This window comes from Mustela nivalis (assembly GCF_964662115.1).
Source record: "Mustela nivalis genome assembly, chromosome: 2".
Classification (NCBI taxonomy): Eukaryota; Metazoa; Chordata; class Mammalia; order Carnivora; family Mustelidae; genus Mustela; species Mustela nivalis.
Window position 1 is genome coordinate 113,503,431 of NC_139021.1, and position 25,734 is coordinate 113,529,164.

The following is a 25,734-nucleotide window of genomic DNA, read 5'->3' on the forward strand; positions in this document are numbered from 1 at the left end:
GAGGCACAGAAATTGCTCCATAAATATTTGTTGAATGGATAAGTGGAGTAGGGGGTGGATGCAAGCTGTTTGAGTCTCATGGCGCCCGGTTTGGATCTCTGCAAGGTCCCTCTGGGGAATGCGGCTCATTCTGAGGGACAGATGGACCTCGTACAGCAGCTCTGTGAGCCGCAGAGGACAAATAATGTGTATGGACAGGGGTGCCTGGGTGGCTTAGTGGGTTAAAGCCTCTGCCTTCAGCTCAGGTCACGATCTCAAGGTCCTGAGATAGAGACCCACATAGGGCTCTCTGCTCAGTGGGGAGCCTGCTTCCCTTCCTCTCTCTGCCTCTTTGCCTACTTGTGATCTCTATCTGTCAAATGAATAAATAAAATCTTTTAAAAAAAATGTGTATGGACAGAGGGAAGGCCTTCTGCCCACGCAGGACTCATCAGCTCGCAGGCAAGTCCATCGACGAAGGACAGACATATGCTGCCAGCCATGGGGATGAAGGCAGGACCTCTGGAGCCCCAGCCTGGCCGCCGCCCCCTCCCAAGGGACTAGCCCTGGCCTGTCCGACAGCAGATAGTCCCTGGACACGTGTGGCTCCGGAGCCCTTAAAATGCGGCCGTTGTGAATGAGGAACTGATTTTTTTTAAATGTTATTTTATTCTATAATAGACATTTAAAGTTAAAAAACGATCCTTAATTCAGTTAATAGAAAAAATTAAAGTTTTGGAACAGCTTCGACAGGCGAGACTCCTTTTTCAAGTGTGAGTCTTAGAAAGTTGACACATGTAAGAAAAATTTAACATCCCACTCGAAGCGTGGCATATACCAAATTTCAAAGACAGTGCCCCCCAAAAGACAGAATTTCTCATTAATAATTGTTATATTCTCTACCTATTGAAAAATGAGTTTAGAAACATTGGATCCAATAAAATGCATTCATAAAATTAAGTTAATCTGATTCTTCTTCTCTTTTCGGTGTGGCTGGGAGAAATTTATATATTGCCCCTGTGGCCCACATTGTATTTCTTTTGGACCGGGTTTCGCTAGACTGCCGATTTTAAGAAAGAAACACGGAAGAACATCTTTCTCTCAAATCAGAGCCCATCGGTTTTCTTTTTTTTAAGATTTTTATTATTTATTTATTTGACACACCGAGATCACAAGTAGGCAGCGAGGCAGGTGGTTGGCGGAGGAGGGGGGCAGCAGGCTCTCTGCTGAGCAGAGAGCCCGATGTGGGGCTCAATCCCAGGACCCCGAGATGATGACCTGAGCTGAAGGCAGAGGCCCAACCCACTCAGCCACCCAGGCGCCCCCCCATCAGTTTTAAACAGACATCACTGTCCGCCCTCCCCCGTTTGGAAGGAGGACACCACTGAAAGGAGAATCTTCTTCTTTACATGAAAAAAATATCATCGTATTAAATCCTGAAATCGTAGACACCTGGGTAATATCAAGGGTTGTGAAGAAGGAGCGCATTTTATCTTGGTCCACAGAGAGCCGTAACCCTCCTCAGTGTGGCATTTCCGACCATGAGGGAGCCGTAGATCTTGCCGAGACTTCTCGTAGGCCGTGCTGCCTGGAATATCAGCGAAAGCCATAATGAAATGAGATAGTGACTATAAATTACTCTGTTCTCCTGAAGAACCTTTCCTCCATAGATCTTGCAGGCCTTCGCAAATGCTAATTAAATCTTTCACAATGGCCTCCAAGGTCAAAATCTCCCCTCCTTGAACTGGTGAGAAAGCAGACATGCTGTGTTGTGCCTAAGGCCACAGAGTCGAGCCACGAAGACCAGGCAGGCCAGCTGCACCGTCTCTCTACTGGGCGGCTAACCCAGATTGCTTCTCCGACGATGCCAGGCACTTGTTTGCAGAATTATTCCTGCTTCCCAGACTGCCAGCCCACACTCCCTTGCTCCCTGGACCCCTGTCCAAAAGGAGTGAGTTTCTTTGGTGAGTGAGGAAAACAAAAACTGGTTTTACCAAGTACTTCTTGCACCGAGAGCAGATGACTCCACAACAGACTTCAGGCAGGTGAACTTGGACGGTTTCTGTGGAGGTATGGTTTGGAGCTTTGCTGTTCAAAATGTGATCGGCTGATCAGCAGCACTGATGTCATCTGGGATCTTGTTTTGAAGGCAGAATCTCGGGCCCTGCTACCGACGGACTGAATCAGATCGGGCCTTTGCACAAACTGCCCCGGGACTTAGGTGCACATTAAAGGTTGACAAGTGTCAAGTGTAGGGTTAGGGTTAGATCCCCGCTTCCTCACTATAGGTGACCGAAGGGATTCCACGAACACTCTCCTCTGGACATCTGTCCTGTTCTCTCTCCCTCTCTCTGTCACACACACATACACACACACACACACACACACACGACTATAAAACTTGGGCAGACTTGCTTCTTATTTCTAAGGCTTTCAGTCCCCCTTTCCTGGACACTGGAGTGCCCATACGTAGCACACTCTTGGTGCCTACTTACCTCCAACGTTAGAGGACCTCAGCAACCCCCGCTACTCCACCATCAGACTAGCAGCCTAGTGCAAACCCAGGTGAGTCTGGAGCCCAGGCAGGTAACACGGGGGAGCACAGACAGTCACACGCGAGTCAGAGAACTAAATCTGTGTTCTTCCAACACACACACATTTGGGCTACTTGTCCTATGCCGTTAGATGAAAGCTTGCTTTCCAAAAGCACACCCATTCTCATTTCTCATAAAACATGGTCTTACCATTTGCTTTCCCACTTTTCATAGAAGTGGAAGGGGCAAGAAATATTTCATACTTCCCTGAACACTCCTCCAGAGGCCGACTAACCGCAGAAACACAGCCACGGCGGGGCTTCTCTGGGGAGTGGGAAGAGCAGCACATACAGAAGGGGTGCACTGGTGGGAAGCGGGAGAGAGTCTCAGCTCCAGCCATTGTCTCCAGGGGGGAATCTGGGACCATTTTACCAGATCCTCCCACTTTTCGAAGAGAAGCCGGAAATCTGGATTTTTATGTGAAATCTCCCATTTTTTAATGTTGGCAATTAATTCGATTTCTTTAAACATTATGTGGGCCAAACAAAACATATCTACAAGCCAAAATCTACACCCTCTGGACTGTGGTTTCCATGTGTCTTAGAGCAGAGTCTCAAAAGAGAGCCTGTTACTGGTTTCGTCCACGGTGGATGTCCACCATGATCCTTTCAAGCGAAGGCTCGGAGTGTGGATCACCTGGAAGAAGCAACAGCCTATGCCCGCCTTTTCAGCAGGGGCTGAGCAACAAAGGGTCATTTTCAAAGAAGCAGAATGAATTAGGTAGCCAGACCAATAGGTAGGCCACGTTGTCAGATATAAAAACAGGAGATTCTGGGGGACAATAAACTACACACTTTATTAAAAGTCAGGTTTATTGGGGTATAAACTCACTCTTTTTCAGCTCACGGTTCTGTGAGTTTTGACTTATGTACACAGTCACGCAGTCACGACCGCGATCAACATAGAACAATTCCATCACTCCCCAAATTTCCCACATGGCCCTTTAAAGACAACCCCCTTCCCCTGCTCCTGGCAACCACTGATCTGTTCTCTGTCCCTCTAGGTGTGCCTTTTTTTCAGAATGTCATATAAGTGGCATTCTCCAGTATATAACCTTTTGGGTCTGGATTCTTTCATATAACATAATACATCTGAGATTTAATCACGTCATTACATAGATCAGAAGCTCATTTCTTTTTACTGCCGACTAATTCTCGGTTGCACGGGTGAACCAAAACATGTTTACCGTTTGCCAATTAAAGGACATTTGGTGATTGTGACTTGGGTCCCTGCAAACATTCATGGAGAGGCTTTAGCGAGAAAATAGTTTTAATTTCTCTGGGGTCAGCTACCTAGGAGTGGGAATTTTAGGTCTTACAGTAAGCATACGCTTAACATAATAAATCGCACAACTGTTTTCCAAAGTGGCTGAGACATTGGGGTTTCCAAGGAAATCGCGCAACTATTTTCTGAAGTGGATGAACCACTGGGCTTTCCAGGGAGCCGCACCGGAGAGTTCTCGTCGCTGTCCATCCTCTCCAGCGCTTGTCCTTGTCCACGTATCATTTTCGTTCTAGCCCTTCTCAGAGGTGTGGCGTACCACACACGTAGTTCATCCCCTAAATCTGTGGTCTCGGCCCAAACAGCTAAATATCATTTCTGATACGGTGTGTCATCCTCACACAGACTGACCCATCCCTCGTCAGCACCTTCTCGTGTGGAATAGAGTAAGTGGTTTTTAATTGCACCAGACTCAAATCCCCCAGACGTGACTCACGGCCTTGAGAGATGGTGGACCAGCGCCAAGAAAGGCCACTTTGAATCGCTCTTTCCCTTGTTTAAAAATCATACCACAGCCCAATATACACACAGAAGAAGTAGTCCAATTCTGGTTACCTATTAGCGGCGTCTGGTCCGGCCAGAGGGCGGGCACCTTCCCTTATCCCGGTCTACACCCCTCCACACCTGCCCCCCAACTCGACTGCGTTCACAAGAGACCTTTTGGAATGATGCAGAGAAGGCGAGCAGGGCCCATTTCCTGGCAATAAATTTAAAAGGTTGCTGAAGCATCCCAGAGATTTTCGCTCGGCCTTCCTCTGGCCAACACTTCTGCCATCCGCCAATCCTTAAAAATGGGGGTTTTTACATCTTATTCTCACAAACATCTTGGCAAATACCTTCCTCTCTACCACCACGTGGGGCAAACCCAGGCTTTTCCGTGCTCTAGAAGCACAGAAGTGTAACCGGGCTTCACGCGTGCTACACTAAGCTCACTGCACTTAGCGCGCATTTGCAGACACGTTTGCTGGGCTCCAGAGCAAAAACCAACCCATAGAAGCGCACCCTCGAATTAGGAGTTTGACCTGGAGGAGAAGGATGCCAGCTGCTTAATATTTCTGACTCTGCCTGCTTTCCAGAGGCTGGATTGGTAAGAGCAGAAGTGCCGGGGACGTCCCGAGGCCAGGTGGGAGGAACCGCATTGTTGCTCCAGTGGGAGAAGGTGCACACCCCCACCCTTGTTGCTGGAGGGACGGGCACAGGAGCTGCAGCCACCGTCCTGCCACAGGTCCTTCCATCCGCAACCCTTCTCCTGCGGCTTTTCTCGTGTGTTTACGGCACTGGTTCTCAACCAAGGGTGATTTTGCTACACGGGAGACATTGGGCAGTATCTGACAACATTTGGGGTTGTCACAGCGGCAGGGGAGGGAAGCGTTCCTGGCACAGAAGTGAGGAGAAGACTAGGCTGCTGCCAAAGCCCACGGCACACGACTCGGCCCAGCAGCGAAGAATCATCTGGGCCGACATCAGCAGTGCTGAGGCTGAGAAACCCGGTGCTAAGGTTTACACTGAAGTGAGTTCAGTCTTCCCCCTTGTAAGAGTGTGTAAGCTTGAGTCTCAGCAGTTGTGTGGTAAAGATGCATCCAAATACGGAAAAAGTATCCCGTTTTAAATCCAAGCCGATTTTCGGTATAGAACCTGCAAGATACATGAGTATACACTTTCTTCCGAGTATAAATCTCTCTTTCCATCAATCTCCTGAGTAAATAAGAGTCCACTGAAGAAAACCTTCATGTGAAGATTTCTGTACATCTAGAAATAATTACTAGTACCTCAATTGAGCTGTCAAGCAAATCCTACTTCTTTCTAAATATTTTTGGATAAACAAATAAACATATAGGCAACGGCGTGCAGGTCTGATTGGGACCCCCACCCCAAACCGCCCCCACCCCAGTGGCTTTAAGATGTGACAGTTACAACAGTTCTGGATAAGAGGCCATTTGGGTCCAATTGCTGTATTATGACAATATCCTTTAGTGTTTCAGTAACTAAACCCTCTTAATGACATCCTAGGGAGACCAGCTTAATATTGAATTCTAGCCTCAATGTCTTGGGTCCATGCCAAGGAAAATAACCCGCTCCCCAGAATCACTGAGAATTGATGGGGGTCGTCAGGCTAGTGAGTCAACTGTGTTTGAATTATAGGTGTGGGATAGCACATATGTGGCTCTTTCTGATGAAAGCTGTGTTTGGCAAGAATGTCGGACATAACGGAGCTGGCAAAGCAGGGCCTGACCATGAAGACTGAACACGAAGGCTTTTAAGGCATCCGTGTCTTACTATAGGGTCTGGCCTTTTTGAAAATGCAAGGAACTTGAAAATAAGCTGGGAATTCAACAAAATAGGGGACCCAAGATAGTATGCTCAAGCTTTGAGAGGACGAAGAGAAAATAAGTCTATTGGAATGGCATTTTGAATCCAGGACAAATGATACAATTATATGGGAGGAGGCACAAAGCTAAAATTTAGTAGAAGGGGACAGGTGAGGTCAGGGAACCACCATGACCAGGGGCTAGAGGACCTGTGGTTGGCATGGTCGCTCCTCAGTCATATTCTGTGACCTGACCACAGAGCTGGTGGTCAAGATTTGGTTGGTTTGAAGACTCAAGGACACTAGTATAGCCCACTGTAGAATTGAGGCTGAGTACTGTGCTACTATTTTTTAAGAGTCTGATTATCGCTAACCTGTGCCAAGCTGAAGTAATACTGTTTTGCTAACCTGACTTGACTAGGGGACAAGAGGATTTCCCCTATGAAGTGACTACACTCGAAACAGATGGTAGTCGACACTCTGTCCGTGGATTTTAACCACCGCTCCACAAAGCCATGAGATTCCGTACAGACCGTCTGCAGAAGAAAAGATAGACAGGCCAAGCGGGTAGGCATCTGAGGTCCTCACCCTCACTCTTCCCGGGAAAACTTCACTCCATCTCTTTTAAATAGTGATCCCTCTGTCTAACTTCTCACTCTAAAAAAAAAAAATAGATTCAGCTACTGAAAAAGGTTTGGAAAGCAATGTGTCAAGAGGCAGGGGTCCATGGCCTTGGTGCAAAAGATAGACCTATTTTTAAGAATGTCATCGGTGTGAATTGTTGTCACTTCGACTGAAGAACATGGTTCCAATAGGGAAGTTAATTCAGACAGTTGGAGTGACCATACATACCAAGGGTTTTGGGGTATTTGTTGTTATTGGGTGGATCCACTATGTGTGAATGTACTCTTACAGAAAACATGACTAACAGAGAAAAGTCCAAAGAAAATAAAAATCACCTGTCACATCAACATGAATGCCACTCCTTTGGTGAAAGCAGGAAAAAAAAAAAAGAAAGAACCAGAGATTCTAAGGTTGTTTTGCTTTGTTTGGTGGTGGTGGGGCGGGGGGTGGCATTTGTTTCTGGTCCACTGAATGGGAGAAGAGAGAGAAAACCTTCTTCAAGTTTCTATAATATTAATCTCATGACTTTACTATAGTTATAGGCCCTCTCCTCCTCTGACACTAAAAGCAGAGAGAATGGGTTCCTATGGTTACTACGGGAATGTCCAACTAAAGTCACTAAAATGACAGGGAAACTTGGCTTGTGGGCCATTGCTCATGGATAATGCCCAGAAGGAGATTTGGTGACATCATCAACCAACCTTCAAAGGCCACAGATGCTGCTCTGACTGTGGACCTGCACATTCGTGTCCCTTCTCTTGATCGCCATTGGTCAACTCCATCCCCCCCAGCCCCAAAGCCATTCAGACTCTGTCTGGGTGATAGTTAACACATCTAACCACTTCACCGAAAGACCAACAAGAGGAAACCACGAGTGAGAGAGAACGTTAGCTTATTACAGGGTCCGGCCACCTCACACCTCGTGTTTGTTCACTGAGTTTGCCAGAAAGTTCCCTTCTGACAGCCTAATTTACAACTTTCCTGGAGCTGCCAAATCATCACCCAGCAGACTTCTCCTGTTACTCCTGCTCTGCTACGCGGCTCTGGCCTCCTCATGGAGCTTTAACAAAAGCACTCAGACCAAGCACAAGGGTGACCCACATCAGGCACAAATAAGCTACCTGTCACTCACGGCCACACTTGGCAATTGGCAACAATGATGTGGGCGGCCAAGTAATGACAGCAGGGAGGTTGGAAGAAGAAATTTATGGGTTTCAGTCTAGATGCTTGGCATGCTGTCTGGCTGGAGGACTGAGCTCCCCACAGTTCAACAGAGAACTGTAAAAGGGTGTAGGTTAAGGGCTCCGAGGTGCCTATCAAGGGTCTCATCCGTGTCAAAAAAAAAAAAAAAAACGCTTTATTTAGTAGGCATTCGTAGTCCCTTGCCCTCAGCCAGTTCCTGGACCTCTCCCTGAGGGATACGCAAACAGAGGAGGAATCAAAAAACCAGCAAGTGACCAGCATCAGAACCAAACCCGTGGGTCTCGTTGCTAGCAGGCCCCCTCCAGGTGCTGGAATTGGGGTTCGTCTTTATTTACTCCCTGGGGGCTTTCTGAGATTTCTAAATGTTCTATTATAAACTCACATGCCCCTTATAACCAAAAAAATACCAATGTGGATAGAAAAAGCTGTGGAATCAGAACTGAATGCAAGTCTGTCGAATGACAAATCCAGCATCCTTCCCACTACTCCTCATGACTGCCTCTCACCCATGACCACCTTTAACACTCTTATGCGTTGTCTTTTTTTTTTTTTTAAGATTTTATTTATTTACTTGACAGAGAGAAATCACAAGTACACTGAGAGGCAGGCAGAGAGTGAGAGAGAGGGAAGCAGGCTCCCTGCTGAGCAGAGAGCCCGATGTGGGCCTCGATCCCAGGACCCTGAGATCATGACCTGAGCCAAAGGCAGCGGCTTAACCCACTGAGCCACCCAGGCGCCCATGCATTGTCTTTTTATTTAAGAAACAGCTGAAGAGAGTTGAAGGCATGTCAGGTCCCTTTCTAAGCAGCTTCGATGTGTTAACCTGCTTGAGCCTCACGTCACACTGTGGTGTGGGCGCGGTTCCTACTATCACTCTGCAGAGGAGAAAGGTACCTGTGCCAGGCAGCACAGCTGCGAGCAGCACAACGGGGATTTTTCTCCAGGCAGCCCAGCTCTGGAGGCCGAGGCCTTCATGGCTCTCTAAGCCGCCTCGACCTTCTCCTACTTCAGATACATCTGCTCTGAACTGCATATTCTTTTCCAACCCGGCCAGGTCCCCACCAGCTATGCTAGTGTCCGAACGGGGCGGTCAGGCCAAAGGAGCATCTTTATTAAGAGAAGGGCCAATTTGCAGGGCTAGCCTCATCCCCTCTCACCTGGAAGCCTCAGATGAGATCAACTCCAGTCCGTGACCACAATGGAGAGGAAGAAAAGATGTGAAAAGATCTCCTTCCCCACACATCGCCCCCAGGCATGTGCAGTCTGTAAGCTACGACATGTCCACTGCATCGTTTTCTCCTCAATGACCCTGGACAGTATGTAGTAGGTACACTGTCCTCAGTTTCCCAGTGAGGGCACTGATGTTCTCTGTAGCAGAGAGGAAAACCCACATCTATTGGTTCACATCCACAGCTCCTCCGCCTTTGCCCCCAACAAGTCTAAGGGCCCTTTCAAGTTCACGGTCTGTGCTCATGCTCCTGGCTCCGGGGGTCCTGTCCCCAACAGAGCGTGCTCTGTGTGTTGGAGCTTGCTGCTAGAGCATCCCAGTTCCCCAGAGACACTCGGGAGGCTCACTCTGGACCTGCCGAATGCAGAGATGAAGGCCTCTCTTTCATCTTCTCCCCTGCGGGTCTGGAACATCAGAGCCAGCCCAGGAGAGCACGAATCTCGGTCTGGGTTGTCTGCGGGCCGCATCTGTCTGGCCTTTCCCCGGCCTGTCCCTTCCCTCCACAGCTGGTCTTGGCGTGGAGGACTGAAGAATTTTCTGGATCCTGCATCGGCTCGCCCTCTGGCTTTTCATTTTCTTTATGTCCGTCTGACATGTTATTTACATGTGTCCTGTGCCATGGGCCTTTAACCTTCTTTCCAGAAGGCCCTCGCCTGCGAAACAAAGCCGCTGGCTAAAGAGGGAAAATACGGACATGATTCAAGATGTCTGGAAACCAGGTAAGCATGAAGGCTGAAAACTCACACAAGCTTGGGACCAAAATGTGCACCCTGAGTAGAGTAAAGACCCACCTGCTTTCCTGAAACGGTCCTGGTTTACACCTGCTCTCCCGCTGTAATGTTCAATGGCAGGTTCCTTCATTCTCAACCGTTTCCTAGTTGGGACAATAAATGATATGTGTGCCCTACCTGTAATGTGAGACTAGAGTCTACCAAATCATAGGCTCTCCAAGTCAAAGCCCCACGGACTGAGCAGCCCTCCGGTACCTGGGATCCCTTTCTAAACCCCACAACAGGATTTAGGTTCTGTGAAGCAGCCCACTCAGTCCACGGCCTCCTAAAGCTTTCGAGGTCGCTCCCTCTGGGTCCGTTTGTCTCACTGGAAGGCATTCACAGTGTGAACGGGGAGAACACTGGCACAATCCCTCGGTCACAGGGGAGGCAGAGACACTTTGCAACAGGAAGGAGGGGAGCAGAACGTTTGAGCATCCACCATGACCCATGTCTTCCCTCCACTGTATCCGCGTGGGCAGCAGGTTGGAGAAACAGGAACCACCTCCCCTCTTATCAGTGAGAGAGCTGATGCCCAGGAAAGTCCAGTGAACGGCTCAGAATCCCAAGAACTCGCTTCGGCAGGGCCGGGATTTGAACTCTGGGCTCTCAGAACCAGCGTGCTGCTTCTGCTGGGGCCTATGGCCTGCGGCTTGCATGCCTTCCTCACAGCCTTTCTCCCCTGGTGCTCGAGGTGGACAGCCCTCACCTCTCCTGCCGGGCAGCCTCTCCTGCTGGGCAGCCTCTCCTGCCATGTGGCAATTCCAGAACGGAGCCTTCTGTCACGGAGGGGCTAAGGAGACTCCAGGATCTTCCTCCAAAGAAAGAGAAGGATCTATTTTCGTCTCCACCCGGATCTGATATGAGATGGGCCCACAGGGTGTACATGACCATTCAGTCGTCCGAGCATCCTGGTGCCTCGTGAGGAAAAGGCAGGGGTTGAGAGAAAAGAGGGAACGTGAAGCTGCTCCGGTGTCCCCGAACTGTCACCACCGAGGCTCCACGTCCTGCCCAAGATACGGCCTCCGAGCCGTGTCTTCTGGAAGGTACCTGATGGAGCCTCAGGCACAAGCTCTTGTGCCAAGTCCCAAAAGGCCCAGGGGGGTGGCAAAGCCTCTGTCATGTCCTGTATCCTGAGAGGTGCTTCCAGGCGGGGGCAGGTGGGAGCGGGCCAAGCAGCGGAGAGCTGCCCCAGAGCTGGGGGGGGGGGGGGGCAGCCAGCGGATCCCAGCTGCAGCCACGGGCCGGAGGGAAGCCGGACCGACCTCACCCATTTAACTAATGTCTGAGGACACAGGAGAGTCAGGACTGAACCAAAAGGCAACTTCTAATGCACATGTGGGTTTTTTCAGGGATGCTATGGCTTAAGACAAGGCCAGGTAAGAAGAACGGGTCAGGTTTTTTTCCAAAAGCAAACCAGCCACAGCGGAGTTGGCACAAAAAACCAGCAAACCCTGTGAAAGATCCATCAAAGAAGTGAGGTTTTTAAACCACTGAGGGAACAGGAGTGACAATAAAAATGCGTGTGGTCCATAGAGAAAGAAGAGGTTCTAATCTCGCCTCGGTGGGCGTTTGCTCCCTCGTGCACCCGAATAATGCCTCATGGAGCAACGGCCTCACAAAGTGCCCTGAGCACACGTGGCCTGGCGGCGGTCGCTCAGAAGGCTCCGGGCGTGGGTGTGATGAGGCCACAGGGAGCTTGGCCAAGAGTCGACCCTGAGGCTGATCTAAAGACAGGATCAGTGAAGGGGAAAGAGAAGACTCGCACGCAAATCACTGTAAAATGGGGTAAGCCCCCAAGAGGAGGTACAAAGTCCCCGTAGACAGTGCTTGAAGGATGGATAAGTCATGCCCGCTGGGGGAGGTCAAGAGAGACTTCATGGAGATTGGAGGCGGCATTTGGGATAAGCCCGGGAGAGTCTGATGGAATTTCAGTGACCAAAAGGCAGAGATGGAGGTGGGGGAGGCGGTGGGGGGAGACATTCCAAAGAGGGAGAAATACTCCCACATTGGCACAGAGCAGGAAGTGGGATAAGGGTAGAAAGTCCCTTCTCTGTAGCTGAGAAGTAGAAGGGAAGTCAGGCAGAGGATTAGGCTCAGCCTCCAAGAGAGACTACAGACGTTATACTTCCTGTAGTAGGAACAGGGGTGTGGGGGAGGCCACTGGGCAGTTTTAAACATGATCCTACCTGCACTGGAGGAAACCGAGCCTGGAAGCGGGCTGTAAGGAGAGGTTCTGGTCGCCCCAGCCCTGGGTTACTGTGATCTCCTAGAAGTGGTGTAATAAGTGTGTGGATTTGAGGGATCAAAACGCTGGCTTTACGGAGAATCTCTCTAGGACCTGGAAAGTGATTCAAGGGGAGACAGGAAAGGGGAAGATCAAGGACCCCCGGGTAACTAGATCTCTCCTGTTCCTCTGATAGACAGTAGTGATGCGTTAATTATATTGTATTATATCTTGCATGTTATAATACAACTATATTCTATATTAGTCCATTATATTATAATTAATATTATCATATATATTTATTATAGTATGATATGTGATTATGTAATATAATATGTTATCATATATATTTATATTGCATTAGTATATAACATTATATTCGTGCATTATGTGCATGTGTAATGTATAAAAATGTTATATAATATAATACATACATATATTACATAGAATGAACCATTACCATTTGACCTATTTCATCTCAATTTTTTGCTCCACATAGATTTGCATGTATAAATCTGCAGATAGAAGGTCACTCACTTTCCCTTCCAAAAGAAGGCTCATCTGCTTTGTCCTCTGTTCTTTTCACTCCCCTTGGTCTTTTCTCCTGACTGCTGTCCTGTAGTGTGGCTAGAGGCTACTGTGGGGCCCTAAGGCATTTCTATTTATATTCCATCACTTCCAAATGCCTGACCTGGCCAAGGACATCAACGTTTGTGTATGTATGTGTGTGTGTGTGTGTGTATACACCACAGATACAGATATATAAAGATATATCTACATAAAATATCTGTTGTAAAAATACATAAATATTTTTTGTATTTATGTAAAATAAGTAGGCATCCAGGTGGCTCAGTTGGTCAGGACCTCAAGGTTGTGAGCTCGAGCCCTGCATAAGGCTCTGAGTTGTGCATGGAGCCTGCCTGAGACCCTCCCTCTGCTCTCTGCCCCTCCCCACCCCTCACATGCTCTCTCTCTAAATAAATAAATACATAAATACAAATAAAATATCTATAAATATACATGATATATGACTACATGAATTACCTATTTACGTATTTTTTAAAGATTTTATTTAGTTATTTGACAGAGAGAGATGACAAGTAGGCAGAGAAGCAGGCAGAGAGAGAGGAGAAGCAGGCTCCCTGCCGAAGCAGAGAGCCCGATGCAGGGCTCGATCCCAGGACCCTGGGATCATGACCTGAGCTGAAGGCAGAAGTCTTAACCCACTGAGCCACCCAGGCACCCCTGTTTACATATTTTTAATATATATACTTCAAACAAACTTTGTGGGTGTGATTAAAGGGACAGACCACGAGAAGAGAAGATTATCCTGGCTCAGTCAGGTGACCCCACCATGACCACATGACTCCTTGGAAGTGGAGAGACAGCTGTTTTTTTCCAGCTGGGGTCAGAGAGAGAGATTGAGGTCAGAGGTCGTAAGGATGTGACATTGCTGACTTTGGAGATGGAGGAGAGAGATGCAAGCCGAAGAACATGGGCAGCGTCTGAACCAGAAAAGGCCAGGGACCAATTTCTCCCGAAGAGCCTCGAGAAGGAACACAGCCAGAAGTCACTCCGAGACTACATGCCCTGCCTCTCCTACCTCATCAGCTTCCTGGCTGTATGGCCCAAGAATGTCACTCCAGCTATCTGAGTCTCCTTGGCCTCCACTTCAGTGGGAGCGATGGCTTATCAGGGAGTCAGGAGGCTCCCTCAGCTTTCAGATCCCTGACCCCTGGCTCCTCACGCTCAGGCCAGTCAGTAGGAAGTGGCAGTGCTTCTGCAAAAGGAGCGAATTCAACATTACTTCATCAGACCATGTCCCTTTTCTGCTCAGAACCTTCCAGATGCTCCCCTTCTTACTAACAGAAAACCTAAAGACTTCCCCTGTTCTCAAGGCCCTTCTGACACCATCTGACCCCATTTCCTCTCTGACTGTATGTCCTTCTACTCTTCCCTTTGCTGATACTGCTCCCATCACTCCAGCACCCATGCTGTGTCCGGGGCACACCAGGCGGCTTCCAGCCTCAGGGCATTTGCACGTGCCGCTTGCTGTGTCTGGAAGCCTCTGGCTTCATATCCATGTGGCTCTCTCCCACAACTCAAATACTACCTTCTCCTTGAGCCTTCCCTTATAACCCAACTTACAATGGCAATAACCCCCAACCAAACACTCTCACGCCCTCCTCCAGGTTTCTCCGTAGTTAGTTCAGCCTTCTAACATAACACGTACTTCCTTCCTTTGGTTGCCTTTGTTTCCTCCCTTGGAACATAGCTCTTGGAAGGATTTTCATGAAGGACATCTGATAGGTAATTGAGAAGTAGGTTTGAATGAATAAATCAGCAGTACACAACCCTATAATGAGGAAATCCTATTGGCAGTGTCTCCATTGAAGACCCATCCTTCTACTTACAAATGGAAAATGAAGCCAAAACAAAGAGTAACCTCCCTGTCAGTGCACAAAGAAAGAGCAGCTATGAGCAAGTCTTTGACCAATCTCACTGAGCCCAGCCAGCCCAAAGGAGAAACATGGTCAAGGCTCTTGAGACCCAGCCCTTGTGTCCGGGACAGAGACAGCAGCCTTCCAACTTCCCGGTCTTCCTGGTTTCGGTCAGCCTCTAAAAACTATAAGAACAGTCTGTCTCAGTGTTTCAGTACTTCCGCTTCCAGGCCCAGGAAAGAACAGGAAGTGTGGGGGTGTGTGAAGAGGGAGAGAACAGAAGACCTAAACTCACTACATGTGAAGGGCTGAAAGACTTCCTCTGTGGCCTGTCACAGCACATGGGTCTCCCTGTGTCTTCACCGCAAGCAGAAGCCCAACGCCAAAATACAACCATCGATACTCACTTAACCAACTCAGGGACAATGAGGTGCCTAGCAGAAGATGGACATGGTCCGTGCCCAGGGGAGCTAGCCCTTCACAGCACCGTTAGAGGGACAAATATAGTTCACGTTTCACCTGGCCAATATCCACCCTGACCAGGTGGCATTTCCAAGAGGTTCCCCAAGGCATGTGGTAGACTCTGAGTACTTGTGTGCTAGGTACTTGTGGCAAGCTCTTGAAACAGGCCAACAAAGACTGTAATCTTGGCCTGCCACCCTCGGACCAGCATAAACCACCTAAAGGAAGGACTGTGTTCACGTCACCTACTGCCATGTCCCAAGCACTCAGCACAGTGCCCCATCCTCTCAACAAATACTCTTTTCCTAAAATAACCAAATCCTCAGCCTCGCCATCATGACACCCACGCCGTGAAGCTGTGTGACGATAGCATGAAATCAGCTGTCGAAGTCCCTACCCAGTGCCTGGAACGTGACCAGGGTTCATCTCAATGAACCGCTCCATTGGTCAGAGGAGGTCTGGTCAGCTCTGGATGGATTCGGGTCTATCCCTGTCTCCCTAACGCTTTGTTCAGTCTGGAATTTTGGACTACGCAGAGGCTTCATGGGTTGACTATCAGCGAGATGCGTTTCTCTGAGCAGAGTCCTGGTTAACTCAAGCCAAAGCTCTGGAAAGGGGAAGAAGGTGCTTCTGTATCCCAGCCTCTGGGGTGCCTCGCAGCAGAACCGAAACACCATGACTCAGCACAGCCCAAGTCGTCCCATTACGCGCGTCCAAGGTCCCTCCCTCTCTGCGGCTGGCCTGCGGTGGGCTCCTGCTTCCACTGTACCTGACAAATGGATTTATCAGAGCAAAGGGGGGCGACTGGAACATCTCTCCAGCCTTTTCTCTGTTAGGTTTCCAAAGTTGGACAGAGAGAAATGCCCAAAGTCCTTTCCCTTACTGTAAATGTTCATGCAAGCCCCAGCGGAGCCTCACTTGAAGTTCACGTTCCCTCCTCCTCAGCAAGTCCAAGGGCCCCCTCTTGGGGGTGAAATGTAGACCAAAGGCCTTTCTAGAGGTGAAATACTGTAGGATTCACGCAAAGCTTCGGAGGTTCGGCAGCGAATCTCCCTGGTGAAGAGATGTGGGTCTCACACCTACAGGCTGAACCATGTTTTTGGGGAACCCTATGCTCTCTCTAATACTTCTCTCTGCAATAATAACGTAAAGGAGATCTCTTGCAGAAATAAAAGCAAAGAGCCTTGCTCAGGGTCAAAGGTGTTTTCTGAAGAGGTCTGTGAGCATAAGATATGAACAAGACAGGCAACCTTGTGCACAATAACCATTTCAATAGAAGTACTTATGGCTATAAGCGGGTTTTCTTCGGCAATCCTGGTGGAAATGGGGAATGTCTCTCAAACAAACAGAAAATACAATGACTCCAATAATTTCAAGCAGCCATCCCCATCACTGGGTTTAGGCCTGTGTGCTACCTTTTTCTTGTTTTGGACACTTAGCTTCCAGTTAAACACCCTGATCAACAGTAGCAACGTGACGAGGAATGGGTAGTAGGATCTTTTGATTTTTTTTTTTTTGGTTATGTTTTTTCAGGACATGCATTGGAGAAGTTTCCTGGATTCTTCAGGAACAGCTCAAAGTACCGGTGTAAAACCTTCCCACGAGGCAGGCAGCACCCTTCAGGCTCCGTCTTCCTCCTGAGCACCTCCTGTTGTGTTGCTCCGGGTGTAGGAATGCGGCAGTGAATGAGGGAGGGATCCCTCACCCCGAGGAGGTGGTGCCCTGGAAGAAACTGTGTAAGAGGGCTGGACGTAAGCAACAAAATACAATAAGCGTGATAAGCAAAGCATGTGAAGAGTGTGAGGCCAGGGAGTGTAGGCCCACTTCCTGGAGGGTAACATTCAGCCCTCCTCTTACAGGACAACTAGGAACCTACGAGAGAAATGACAGAATGGTAGGCCAGATCCACAGGCCCGGCTTTCTCTGGGCATTGCTTGATTAAGAAAAGCTGCATGAGGGGTGCCTGGGTGGCTCAGTCAGTTGGGCATCTGCCTTCGGCTCAGGTCATGATCCCAGGGTCCTGGGATCAAGTCCCATATTGGGCTCCCTGTTCAGCAGGGAGCCTTCTTCTCCCACTGCCTCCACTACTTTCTCTGATCTCTCTCTCTCCCTCTCAAATAAATAAATAAAATCTTTTAAGAAAGGAAGAAAGAAAGAGAGAAAAGCAGCAATGTCCATAATAGCCAAACTATGGGAAGAGCCTAGATGCCCATCAACAGATGAATGGCTAAAGAAGATGTGGTGTATATATACAAAGGAATACTATGCAGCCATCAAAAGAAATGAAATCTTACCATTTGTAATGACTTGGATGGAACTAGAGGGTATTATGCTGAGTGAAATAAGTCAATCAGAGAAAGACAATCATCATATGATCTCCCTGATATGAGGAATTTGAGAGGCAGGGTTGGGGTGGGGAAAGGCAGGGAAAAAATGAAACAAGATGGGACCAGGGAGGGAGAAAAACTATAAGAGAATCTTAATCTCAGGAAACAAACTGAGGGTTGCCTCGGGGGTGGGGGGACCGGGATAGGGTGACTGGGTTATGGGCACTCGAGAGGGTGTGTGATATGGTGAGTGCTGTGCATTGAGTTAAGACTGATGATTCACAGACCTGTACCCCTGGGGCAAATAATACATTATTTGTTAATAAATTTAAAAAAAAAAAGAAAAGAAAAGCTGCTTAAAACCCGTAGGAGGACTCAGAGCTGCCTTTGAAATGATGCAGTGATACACCTCGTTCTGAGGTCTTTATACGCTACTTCTAAAGCAAGAGATAAATTTTCTTGGTTGTCTCTTAGGTAAGCCTTCCAGTCAGTGACATCCAAGGCCATTGGTGCTACGATTGGATGAGAAGAAAGGTGCGTGTGAACACGGCAAGAGCCTTACGGTATGCAAGGTGACTTCACCCCCTGCCCCCCACCTTAGGCTTAAAATTGAGAAACTCAGAGATGGCCACAGCCCCGGGTCACTGTGTGCAGAAATGGGAAATGTCACTCACCGGTCCTCCCCCAGTGTATGACCAGAATCATCAGCCTATAGATTTGGGAACTAAGTGGCTTGGCCATTTTGCACGTAAGCTGTACACACTGGTCCAAAGGAGACCAGTGAGCAACAATTCAATTGAGAGTTCACTGAACCCTCTGGTTAGGGAAGGAAATTGCTGGTAATCAATTGCAGCAAGCACACAGGCTCAGGGCCAGGAAGAGAAAAATCACTTTAATGGGCAAAGCAGATGTTGCTAAATTCATTGCAAAAGTGAGGTGGGCAATGAGCCAGGCCTTGCATGAGAGATGCTGATCTGTTCTCCTGAATGAAGAAAACAGAGACACTTCAAACAGGGTTTTCTACAAGGGAAGCCAGAGGTCTGTGTCCCTGTTAGATTGAATAAAAGAAAACGCACCAGGGTGTTCAGGTCTTCTGTACCATTACAGGACTTCAAGCTGTTAACATCTCGTAAGGACTTTAAACAAATCCAGGATACCGGCTAAAAACTGTCTGGGGAGTCTTTATTCAGTTCCAAGGAGACCACTTGTTTTGGGGGGAGGACCGGCATCTCAGCATCAGACCTGTTTCTTCCGTCGGAAAGTTGGCTCCACCATCAAGAGGTTCTATGACCCTGGGCAACATTTTTAATCGCCTTCGGTTTCAGTTTTATCAGCTGTGAAATGGGCCTAATCTCGGGGACACTGTGAGAGCAGGGGTGAGGATTAACAAGAATATCCGTAGAGTAGAGAAGCTCCCTCAAGCAACGGTGTGGTTTCAGAGCCCTGACAAGACCAGAGCCATGAGGATGTGGCAGAGTTGGAATCAGCTCGTTTAGCCACCGCCTCTCCATAATGAATGGCATCACAGGCCCTATGTTTGTTTGTATGTTTAGGTGGGTTAAATATCTCTCGGGCATAAGAGAATTTAGAGAGTGCAGCACAGGCCCTGGGAAGGTCACCAAGTGTCCTAAGAATGTTTACATGAAGTGGCTTCTCATACAAGCCCCCTACAGAAAGAGTCCATTCCAATTTCCCAAATCGGAGATGTTCCTTCCTCACCAAGGGTGAACCAGAGCCCCTCCTCGGAGAATCATCACAGCTTCCCCTGGCACCCCCATTTCCACTTGCGCAGACATTCCCCCCCAGTTTTCAACACTGCCTGAAACCTGTCCTGGAACGAGAGAGATTTACTGTCGAACGTATTCATGGAAACCTGTAACAGCATCCTGCTCGGTTCTGTGGCCCGTCCTCGCAAATGCTCTGAGGTTGGTCTTGCCCTGAATTGTGTGGGTCTCTCCTAAGAGTTTTGTAACTTCCTGCAGTTCAGATACGAATCTTGAACTAGTTAAAAATCTCCAAACCAGACAGCAGAGAAACCAGAATTCTCCCTCACTTACCCCACTGTGTGACCCTGAGCCGTTTCTCACCCTTCGTAAGCCTTGGTTTCCTCGTGGGTGAGTTGCAGACAATGATAGTGTCTTCCTCCTCGGGTGCAGCTTTATAAGATCTGCATATCTAGAAACTACAACGTGCTTGGCACCTCCGCGTTGCCTGTCCTAAAGCTTCTTCAGCCAGACTACCACACTATACTCATGTCCCCTGAGAGTTCCAAACCTCCAGCCATTTCCATAAAGCGGCCACTCTTCGGAAAGTGATGTCCCTCTCAAAGCATGTTTGCAAGTTGCCATCAGCTTCAGAATGTTCCTGATAAGTGAGCAAAGCTGTTGAGGGCCTTTGGCAGTGCACTCCTGGGGGCCGATGGGAGAAGGATGTTTACCAAAGCCTAAAGGCCAGGTCCCGAGCAGAGAACATTTTGGCCCAGAGAGATCCCACACAAGGCATTTTTGCCAAGCGCAGTCTCCATTCTCGGGTCCTGAAGTCAGCGTTAGAAACTAAACAAACCTTCCCGGGTTCACATGTGTTTACTCTTGGCAAAATGCAACTTCCTGTTCAAAAGGAAAGGGGCCGTAAAGCTTTCTATAGCCTTCTCGGACACAGAGTCTCTCCTCAAAACAACTGATGGGCTCAGCATCAATGAATCCCATGTACACAATGAGAATCTCCCTTCCCCTCCGAGGGTTTGCATTTTCATAGGGAACACACTCGACAAAACCAAAACAAATATTTTTTCAACTGCTGGCCCATGAGAATTGCTCAGGCCATTTCTTCTTCTGAGAGCAAGAACAACAGACATCAGGAGGGAGCCAAGTTACATGTCCTGTGTCAGAGAAGTCACTTCTACACACTTGGGGGTTGAGATTTCTGTTACGCAGAAAGTCACGAAGTTTAAGTTCCCACAGCCGCTCCGACCACATTCCCCAGTGCGAATACAGAACAACTGGGTCTTTCATTCTATGACCGTGTCCCCAGCCACACCCCACATGGTCCTGAATTCCCTTGGATGGTCCCATGCCCTGTGCTCAGCTTTGCAAACAGACTGACAGCCCCTCACCTTTTATAAGGACCCTGGAGAACTTCTTCAGTGTATATGGGTGGGAAGGGGGCTTTCCGTGATTTTTATGGCAACAAGAAGAGTTAGTATAGACTCTGGGCTTATTTCTAATCCGAGGGCTCTCGATGTTCCTTGGATCTTTAAATCATGAAACATTAAGTTTGTAAAGGACCTTAAAAACCATCTGGCCAACCCCTCGCTGTGAACTATCGCACTTAGCCTAGCAATCTCTGACACGGTACCATGAACAGAGTAAGGATTCGGGAACAAGCAGGTTAAGAGCTGTACTAAGTCTACAAAATCAGGATTCCTGACTCTGGGTTCTGCCTGATCCCCACAGTGCTAACTCTTGTGTAAGCTCCTTGCGGGCTGCGAGGAAGTGCTTTCCAGTTTTTGATTCCCCTGGGCTAGGCATTGGACTTTGCAAGCTCCCAATACAAATATTTTGAATGAGTAAAAGAATACATGGAAGCAGTTACACGGATAAGCTCAATGCACAGGGTCGCTCCGGCTTATAATGGTTCGATTTAGGGTTTGGGGACTTTATGATGGTGGGAAGGCAATATGCATTCGGTAGAAATCGCCCTTTGAATTTCGAATTTTAATCTGTTCCGGAGCTACCCAGACAATGCAATGTGATCCTCTCCCGGAACGCCGGGCAACAGCCTCAAGGCAGCCCCCCCATCACAAGGGTCAGCAACCTGCATGCTTCCCACCAATCTGCCCCCCGACACACGTCCTGTTTCTCACCTCGGCACAGGGCTCCGTCGATCACATGGGAGAGTCAGCACTTGGTTATCAGATGGACTCTGTGTCAGACCCTCTATCCCACTTGCAGGCAGCGTGAGTGTTCTGAGCACCGTGAAGGCTGGCTTAGCTGAGCTGGGAGGTTCAGCGGGTTAGTGCATTAAATGCAATTCAATGTTTAATATTATCAACTTGCAATGCGCTTATCAGGACGTTGCCCCCTCGTGAGTCAACAAAGGTCTATAAATATCATTATTTTATCTTATCTTATTTCATTTTTTGTTTTTAAGATCTTATTTATATATTTGTCCGAGAAGGAGAGGGAGGGCAGCAGCAGGCACAGGGAGAAGCAGGCTCCCCACTGTGCAGGGAGCCTGATGAGGGACCTGATCCCAGGACCCTGGGATCATGACCTGAGCTGCAGGCAGATGCTTAACCCACTGAGCCACCCAGACACCCCGATTTTATTTCATCTTAAGTAAGCTTTATGCCCAACATGGGCGTTGAGTTCTCAACCCTGAGATCAAGAGTCGCGTGTTCTTCTCACTGAACCTGCCAGGCACCTGGTAAATATCATTCTTGAGTGATTTCAATATCATCCGGCCTGAAAAGGAAAATTCTTTCCTTCTCTAGGACTCTGGATTTAAGAAGTGGATGTGTGCATAGTCCATACATGCCTTTGACCCTTCCCTTTCAGAGTCCTTCTGGACAATTACAAACTGAGAGAGGCAGTGAGGACAGGAGGTATCCCCGCCCCCCGCCCCACCAACGCCGCCAGTTCTCGTCCCACAAACCAAGGCTACCCAAGTCTATCACTGACTCACACCTTTAATGAAAATGGCTTTTTACCTACCTACCCATCTCATCGGCAGCATCCCTACCGGGGGGACCTCTCCCAGTTTTTGGACTCAGTGAGATCTTTCGTTAGTTCCTGCTCATGGGCATATGCTGTGATCTCGGTGTGAAAACTGCCAAGCCATCAGTGTGATTGCCATGACCACCACCATCACCAAAACCAGCAAACCCCACCGCCATTTCCACTGAAAACCAACATCACTACCACCACCAGCACGGGCCATACACAACTTCCACCACCCAGGGCCTGCCGCCTCACCAGTCCCCCTTTATACCTGAAGAAAAAAGAAATTCTTCCTCACTTAGGAGCCAGCTCAAACAGAACTTCCTCAGTCCTTCCAGAATCTGGAGCTAAGCCCCTCTCTGAGCTCCAGTGGCTGCTTGTTCTCAGAGATGTGACTACGTCTAGCACATAGCATTTCAGTTTACTCTACAGCGTATCCTTTCTAGCAGCTCATATCCTCTGCCGGACCCTCAACCCTGACTGAGAGGAAATATTTAGGGAGAGTCTGAACACGAATTGCAGAGCAATAAGGGTCAAGAGGAAGGAAACGTAGCGGGACTGTGGCCCAGAGAGCGGAGTGGGGATTCATCTGCCCAAGCAAAGACCAGAGCATTTCAAGGCTTACAGACCTCGCCCCTCAGCAAAGCCTCGGTATGACTGCTTTTATAGCCTGCCTCTTCCATCTGTCTGGGTTTCTCACTTTCATTCAACTATTCATTGAACAAAATCATAAGGTTCCTGTTCAGGGACGGCTGGCTTCCTCCGTTGGTGAAGCATGTGACTCTTGATCTCTGGTTTGTGGGTTTGAGCCCCACATCGGGTGTCAAGATTACTTAAAAATTAGAAATAAATAGGGGCAAAAAAATAAAAATAAAAAATAGGGGTGCCTGGGTGGCTCCTGGGTCATGATCTCAGGGTCCTGGGAACGAGCCCCAGGGCTCCCGGTTCAGAGGCAAATCTGTGTCTCTCTCTCCCTCTGCCCTACCCCTCGTGCTCTCTTTCTCTTTCATATAAATAAATTAAATGCTTTAAAAATTTAAAAACAATAAATAAAACTTTAAAAAAAATAAAAGTAAAGCCCCCATTCAGTACCAAGATGGCAGGTACGTTGGGGAGATAAGCAATTGGACCGCTCTGACACAGGACTAGAACAGGGTACGGATGGGACTCATGGGAAGCCTCCAGAAGGAAGTGAGGTTCAGACTGATATCTGACGGCTGGGTAAGGGCTAGTCAGGTAAGGAGAGAAGAGAAGAGTTCATGATGTGGAAACAGATCTTCTTTTTGGAACACACTAAGCTGATTACCATCCAGCCCCCCGAGATTTCCATCCTCACCATCTGGAATGCTGTGCTTTATGTGGATCTCTAACTGGACGGCTTCTCTTCACTCGGGCTTTATCTGGGATGTCACTTCCACAGACAGACTTTCTATAACAACCCCACATGAAAGATCCCCTTTCCAAACACTCACTAGTGTTCCCAAACACGAACATGGGTTGGAATCGTGGGGAGTTTGAGGGGGACGTTGTTAAAATGCGGGGTCTGATTCAGGGGTCTCCTGAGATTCTGCATTTTAACAAGGTCATTGCCAAGGGTATGCCGACACCACGATGCCGTTGACCCAGGCACCACGCGCTGTAGCCCTAGCTACAACACAGCCTCACGACTGGTCTTCCTTCACCACTCTTAATAGCACAAAACCACCTTGTTCATTCATTTTTTCTATATATTGTCCTTCCATTCCGCGCTACCCCCGCCACCAGAACCTCGACCCAGTGGAATTCGTGTGCTCCGTACCATCTTTCCTTTCGTCCGCCTGGTTTTTACAAGGCCCTGTGAGCACTTAGAACATTTTGAAACTGGACAGATGCATAGACGGCATGTGAATTCCTGAGCTTACCTCTTAAGATCGGTCTCTGTCCCCGAGAGTTCACATCTGTCATCGCAGACATGTGTCGACTTTGCTCTCAGTTCCAGGCCCAGGGCTTAGAACAGTCAACGCCAGACATACGGAAGCACTTAATAAATTTTTGCTGATGGATGAGCAAATCAACGGACGAGTGACGTGGATGGATATGGGCCTTTGGAAAGTAATGTCAGGAACAGACCAGCAGAGAGAGGGAAAAGGCTTTCATAAGCAGAGGGAACCACGTGGGCAAAAGCAGAAGGGGCAGGAATGACTTGGTTTGCTCGGCAGTTGGCAAGCTGGGACCAGAGTTCCTGCGAAGAGGTGAGGAGAGCATTGGAGGAGGTTGAGGGAAGGCTTACCAAGCTGGGCCTCACTTGGGGTAGCAATAAAAATAAACAAATGGAAAGCACACACACCTTCACGGACCGGCCCCACAGCTCTTTGGAATAACTTGCCTGGCTACCCCAAAGTGCGATCGAAAGGCAAGAAAAGTCCACTTCCTTGGGATTACTCCATGTTAGTCTAACCGATAGCCTCTTTCTTTCCACAGACAGTATTTTTTAAAGAAATTTTTAATTGTAAAAGTAATATATGCTTACTGTAGAAAATTCCCAAAAGTCACAGAAAATGAAGTATCCATCCTGTGAACATGAATACAGCCTTTCCCCAAGAGGGGAGCCCCCTTCCTCAGAGAGCGGCCATGCCCGTGATGAAGACTTTGGCACAAGCACAGGAGCAATGGTTAACCTCAGTCCCAGTGAGCTCCTGGCTTGGGACCCTGGAGAGCGATTTTATCCCTCCACCCTTCGTTCCTTATCAGTCACAGAAGGAATTCTCCAATGAGTGGTTTTCCAAGTATGTTCCTTAGAGCTTTGTGGAGATTTCCAGGAAAGGTGTGGGCTCAGCTGCAGCTTTTTTGACTTTAGACAAAGCATTTCACCTCCCCAGGCTTTGGTCTCCTCATGCATAAGACAAGCCTTGTGTCACCTACCGTACTGGATGCAAGGAAAACACCGTTATCTCACACACATAAAATGCCGAGCACACCGCAAAGGCCAGAGCAGGAGCTCACTTTTCCTGACTCCCTCCTGCAGTGCACATTCCAACATTCAATCTGCTCACCAGCCTTGGAGATCGGCACTTTGTAGTAAGTATCTATCATTGTCCCCATTTTGCAAATGGGAAACTGAGGCTGACAGATCAAGTAATTCTTTTTTTTTTTTCCAGTTTTACACAGATCTTGGATTTGATCCCATGAATCTGGTTTCATGAAACTAACTGCAGCTCACCTATTTTGAGTGCCTACTTGATGGTGGACACCGTTAGAGAAGCTTGGGTTCATTTAATCCTTACGTCAATCCAAGGGAGCCTGCACTACTTTTACAGATTGGGAAACCGAGTCGCGGGGATATTAAGTACTATGATAGCACTGCTCTTTTTTAAGTCGACTGTTGAGGGGGTGCCTGGGTGGCTCAGTAGGTTAAGCCTCTACCTTCAGCTCAGGTCATGATCCCAGGGTCATGGGATCGAGCCCCTCATTGGGCTCCCTGCTCAGCAGGGAGCCTGCTTCCCCTCCCCCACCCCGCGCCTATCTCTCTGCCTGCTTGTGATCTCTCTCTCTCTCTCTCTGTCAAATAAATAAATAAATAAATCTTAAAAAAA

At 48.4% G+C, this 25,734-nt stretch overlaps 2 long non-coding RNA genes across 2 annotated transcripts; one reads left to right on the top strand and one right to left on the bottom strand.

Annotated features, from left to right (window-relative positions):
* Positions 1-1,149: 1,149 nt before the first annotated feature.
* LOC309859884 lies at positions 1,150-19,967 on the bottom strand. Its single transcript, XR_014309020.1, has 3 exons — positions 19,502-19,967; positions 1,974-2,143; positions 1,150-1,567 (listed from the first exon to the last, which is right to left on the bottom strand). It is a non-coding gene; the product is annotated as an uncharacterized lncRNA (long non-coding RNA).
* Positions 19,968-22,740: 2,773 nt separating this feature from the next.
* Positions 22,741-25,471, top strand: LOC309860415. The gene is made up of 3 exons (XR_014309353.1): positions 22,741-22,813; positions 24,135-24,393; positions 25,300-25,471. It is a non-coding gene; the product is annotated as an uncharacterized lncRNA (long non-coding RNA).
* Positions 25,472-25,734: the final 263 nt, after the last annotated feature.